Here is a 5,852-nt window from a genome sequence, read left to right as displayed (position 1 = left end):
CGTGCCATGTCACGTAACCAAGCACAGGACATATTGAATACCTAGCGAGTGAAACTTCGTGCTCCCGAGGCCATTACCGCAAGCTCACATTTCAGCGCACCCTTGGCACAGTAGGGCCAGTATAGTTGTAGCAACTAAAATGGCCTTGAATGCCCCCCAACCCTCTCAGAATCTTCGTGTTATGGTTGATGTACCAGAGGCTGGTCACGTAATCTCCCGTGGCTCAGCTTCGCGACATCGTTTCATCTGTTGATAATGCTTACTCGCTTGTACGCCGACAGCCAGTTACCCACGTCATTATCGTAGGCCCCACTGAAAACAGCAGAGTCCATATGACGAGGGGGACCAGGGTGCATGACAGATGGGCATTATGTGTTTGCTAGAACTTCTGCAGGATGCATCTTGAGGCATACGTTAATGAATACCGCGGGATCGAAAGTACAGTGTCAGCTAGGCTGTGACACTTTTTGCCTCTTAGAAATACGTTTATCAAACGCTGGCACATTCTAGCAATAGTACAACCATCCGCTCACTTTCATCGACGTCGAGAGTTGACGGAGAGCAATTGGCGTGGGGAGAGACATAGATAACGCTGAAAAAGATGCCCCATTTAAGCATTACTCTTTGCTAGTTGCCGCCTTTTGAGGTAAACATTCCTTTCTCACATTTCGTCTGTTATATCTCACTATAGTTCTGCAAACATCACTACTATCTTCCACCAAACGATTACCACTTGGATCAGTTTTTACATTCTCCTGACAGTTCATTTTATGGTTAAAGGGTTCACATTTCTGCAGGTATGCTAAATGGAAATTGATGCATCATGATGTTTTTCAAACTTTCTTCACTCAACAGAGACTCCACCTAGCATGATAAAGAATGCCAAGTTCATGGCGTATAAAATCAGATATTTCTTTCTGCTGGCCCTGAACTCCTCCAGCTGGCTCACCGAAAATATCCGAGAAAATTTTTTGGGTCAGTGGAGCAGAACTGAGTTCCAAATTGGAAGCCCTGGAGATCGACTACGCCCTGAGTTCGTCGAAAAGTTTTATGGTCAGTATGACAATGTTAATTGAACAATGTCTCGCACGTTTCACCTAAATAAAAATATTGGTCGTGAGCCACACGAGGTAGGACGCGGAAAGTTGTACATGAATACACAATGGGTAAATGTACGTAGCAATCACAAAAATGCGTGGGCCACTAAATGATAAAGTGGAAAGGCATCACTGCCAGTTCTGTGTGGGGCATTCATAGCAGTGCACATATCCAATAGTGCAAAAAACATGAATGCAATATTGCGATTCCTATTGAGATAAAAATTGTATGTTCTAGTAAATGAAGACTACTGCTGTAAGCTTTGTTCAAACTAATTGGGTCATGATTGCTAATAAAAAGTTTCGTGAAAGAGACTCAATTTTGCTCCTTTCAAATGAGCGTTAGTGATTTTTATTTCCATGGAATATTAGGAAGATTATATGGTCTTAGTTGCTAGAAGATAGCATCGTTTTACCTCCAGACATTACGTGTCCGTCTCTGTTGAAAAAAAGTGAAGTAGCAATAACCACGTGCAGGCGAGGACTGCCATATTATAAAGTGCTGAAAACTGTGAACGGCATTCAGTCTTGCTTCTTCGTCAATCGAGTGTTTTCTCTGCACCCACTCATGTGTTCAATCTTCTAGCAATCGTTGTGATATTGGCGGAAGACTGATTGCGCGTGGAATCCGTCCTTCACAGTTCTAAATTACGAATACCTGATTGTTTCCGTGTAGCAAATGCTGCGTTTTTAACATATATCAACGGTATTACTCTCAATCGGAATGCTGCTTTTATAGTATTGTTGGCTAATTTTTCTCAAGTTGAATGATAGCCACGCACTGACAAATATCAGCTATAGAACTGTTGTGAGCAAAACTGAAAACATGTTTTGGTATTTTATGCACAAAAACATAACTGACAGCAGTATATATTTCCATGGTGTTTTATTGTGGACAGTGTAGGGACAAACATAGGAAATTCCTATAGTGCCGCACAACAGAACACTTGATAATCGTGCCGTTTTGTGGTCTCTACATGTTGTTTCTTTAGAAATAATTGCCCACCACGTAGTTCTCATATAATGAACACCCAAATATCTTCACTGTGCATATATAAGCGCCGAAAGTGCCACCGCAGTCGAACTAGCAGTCTGAATTGCAGAAAGAATTAGTTTAGACCTACTAAAGAACGGATTTCGTAATGACAGTTATTCCTGCACTACGATAAAGAAACAAAACCTTAGGATCCAGTGAAATGCAGCTTTCATACGTTTGCTTGCCACACACTAAGTCACGGAGGCACTTCAGCGTCTATATGACTCTAATGCACTTCCAGTTATCTAACGCAGGAAAAAACTGTTTTCTGCAATATAACACATCTTAACGGTAAAGAACATGAACCACAGAAATAGAAGAAAGTTTAGCGTTTGTGCTGAGCTATTGACAAACAAATGAGGTGTACGTTTTTCTCTCTGACCCCTGGCGCATAGCGCAGTTTTTTTTTGCGAATTCGCTAGTAAGAATGCACCGCTCAGACACCTCCGGTGGGAACGCGGCGTCTTTGACAGCCTCAGCAACGACTTCTGGAAGAGCCTACTTAACTGTTTTTACTAATTTTACAGCTCATCTGTGCTTGTTTGTCTTGACATGGAAGCTGCTGCTAGTAGTAGCGGCTGCAAATACGCTTCCCATAACGTAACTTCGCTCACATAACGTTATTTTGCTGCAGCGGCTATTGATTCAAACGACGAAGCTATAAAAGCTCATTAGATTATGGAAAAAACGCTTCACTTAAAAACATAAGACACACAACGATTGCACTACCTCTGAATTACTTCCACTACGTCTATACAAGAGAGAATTCAGGACATATTAGTAGCAGGCATCCATTGCCGCTACACACTTTTCGGCCAAATGACCCGTGTATGCTTCGAGGGAAACTTCACCCTTGGCAAATGTTGCCGCGTTTGTTCCCGCGTGGTCTTCGAATATGAAGATGACGAGTAAACATAGAGCTTGCGCGTGGTACTCATCGGCCATATCTTATGACTGACGATCAGCGGCTTGAATAAACCTAGATCTCGCCTCCGTCCCACTTGGCGGACATGCTGGTAACCGCCTCGCAACAGAACTTCGCAGCGGCCATCGTTCTAGGGGTCACTTTGCTATGATGACGGAAAATATGGCGTCTGCATCTGGCTCCGGTGTTCCTGCGGCTGGAGATGATGTAGCGACTAGATCTGCTCCTGCAGATACAAATTTCATGCTCGAGCCCTACGCGATCCTGCCACATTTATCCTGCCACATACCGGTCCCGGCGATCCAGATCAAGTGGACGTTGAGGATGGGATGGCAAAGTATGAACATGAGAGCAATCGATACCGATAGGGCCACTCTTATGCTGACCAACCTGTTGTTCTACTTTAGGAGAACCGCCAAAGTTTGGTGTGAAAGCCATGAAGCAGAACTCTGGAGTTGGGCAACATGAAGACAGAAAATGTTGGAGTTGTTCGGGAAGCCCGTTGGAAGAAAGATGGCTATAAAAATGCTCGCGTCGCGGGCGCAGACGTCCGCAGAATTGTACATCTCATACATCGAACATGTGATATATTTGTGTCGGAAAGTCAATGCCAAGATGCTGGCGGCGGACAAAGCTAGGCATATTCTGAAAGCGATTGCCGACAACGCCTTCGATCTCCTAATATGTAAGAATCACTCAACCGTGGATGCCTCAAAAAGCTATTAAAATGAGTACAAGCACTTTGAGCAAGGTGAAATCCGCAGCATCGACGGTGTATTTTGCCGGCTTCCCAACACGGCTGCCACGTACATCGTGCGATGACTGCGCGAGAATCAATTACTGGCTCCCGTTTTTCGTGACCAGTTGACTCGAATTATATGGCGTGAAATTGAAGTCATTGCTCCTGCTCAAGTTGACACCAATGCAGCTAATACGACACCAGTTACTGCTTGCATGACCCAAGCCGTTGTTCGTCAGGAACTCGCCAGCATGGGCATCCAATCAGCGTGTGCTGTGACCAGTCCACTGCCAACCTGATGGCGTCAAGCCTCGTCCTAACCCGAGCAGCGCTTTCCTTCCCACCGCTTTCGCGACCCTGCAGCTTGCAGGGCTGCCAACAACCGGCCGATTTATTCCCACTGGCAACGTATCGGCCATGTATTCCGTTACTGCAAAGCCCGCTGGTCGTTGCCACCTCGCACGTCGCCTGCCCCATACCACCGACAAAGTAAAACTCGCTTTGCGCCACTGACCCAGTTTTCTTTCCCGAACACATACGCTAAGTTCAACAACCACTCACCGTCACCCCGTCGTCGTTCGTCAAGTTCGCCTCCAAGGTGCCGCCAGTCATCTCGCTCACCACACACTTAACGGCTGCCTTTCCCGTTTAACCCTGCTCCTGCCCACCCGGAAAACTAAGCAGTGCAGCGCTTGGAGGTGACGTTGCATTGTCGAATTCCTCCCAAAGTTGTCTTTAGATTCTTTCGAAGACATGAACTTTGCTAGACGTTGATGTCGATGGTGCATTTCGCTGCTTATTGACACGGGAGCACACATTTCAGTTATGAGCGCAAACCTTCGCCCCCGCCGTCGCCTGAAAAAAGTTCTCACACCTGCCGTTTCCCGCACACTCCAAGTCGCCGATGGAGTAACTGCTGTTAATCACGGAATATGCACTGCCCGTATTTGTATAATGGGTCATTCTACCTCAGTACAGGCCTCCGTCATTGAAGAATGTCCCCGCGACCTAATGCTTGGCTCAGATTTTCTGTCCAGTCACTCCGCACTGATTGATAGTGCGACAGGTGTTCTGTAATATTCCGCAGCTTGCCAATTTTGCGGCCGACCTTCCTCCACGCTTGCGCTCTCACCATGACACCCTCCTCGCTGGGGCGTTTCTGCAAGCAGGCATTTGGTGTGTGGCACTACCCAGACCACCAGCCAACGGGGGGTTTCGACCTCCTCCTACATTTCTCCGTGCTCGTGCTTAGCTTCGCCGGGCTTGGAAAAAAGGGGATCTAGGGGGCTTAGCCGACGCTCGGTGCTTGGACCTTTAAGGCCCCTCGGAGGAGGTAACACCCTCTTTGGCCTCCCTTTCACGCATACTGGACTCCTGGGCTGACCAACTCAGGGCAAAGCAACAGTCGCCTGTTGTTACCTCTCTCTCTACAACTTCGTGTTTATCTCTCACATTTTATCTGTCCTGTCATCTTTTCTCTTCTGTTCACTTCCAAATTTCCTGGGGGCGAGGGTTAACCCTGTATTGGTGCTCAACCTTAGGTAGTTATATTCGGTTATAGAGGTGATGAATGGCTGGTGACTTCAAGTTTTCTTTCGTGTAACGTCACTTTGTCGGGCTCGGTGGTGGGAGGCCACATTCGCCGCCAACGTTAAAATGGTTTTTATGCAAAACCCTCATCCCGCAATCCCTCAACACCACCTGAAAGGGTGGTGCACCAATGACTTTTTTTCGCAAAGCCAAAACAGGCCTTCTCCAAGCACTACTTAATTCAGTCAGAATGAAAAGAAAACATTCCAATGCATTTCACTATTCACTGTATCAAAAACGTTCACTGAAGAAATTGACCCCGGCCATAAAGTAATAAAGATGGGTAATGGCTATCTCCTACCAGAATTTCGATACGAGACCCAGTACGACAAGCTCTCGAACCTCGTAGGATTTGGCGGCATACTACTATCAGTGGACGCACATAGCTCGATGAGCACAGTGCTTGGTGTCATGTCTAATTATGACCTCTTCGAGCTATCTGAAAGTGATTTGCTCGAGGGATGA

Source organism: Rhipicephalus microplus, unplaced genomic scaffold, assembly GCF_043290135.1.
Source record: "Rhipicephalus microplus isolate Deutch F79 unplaced genomic scaffold, USDA_Rmic scaffold_35, whole genome shotgun sequence".
Lineage (NCBI taxonomy): Eukaryota > Metazoa > Arthropoda > Arachnida > Ixodida > Ixodidae > Rhipicephalus > Rhipicephalus microplus.
The sequence above is the reverse complement of the archived record's forward strand: the minus strand, read 5'-3'. Positions refer to the sequence as shown.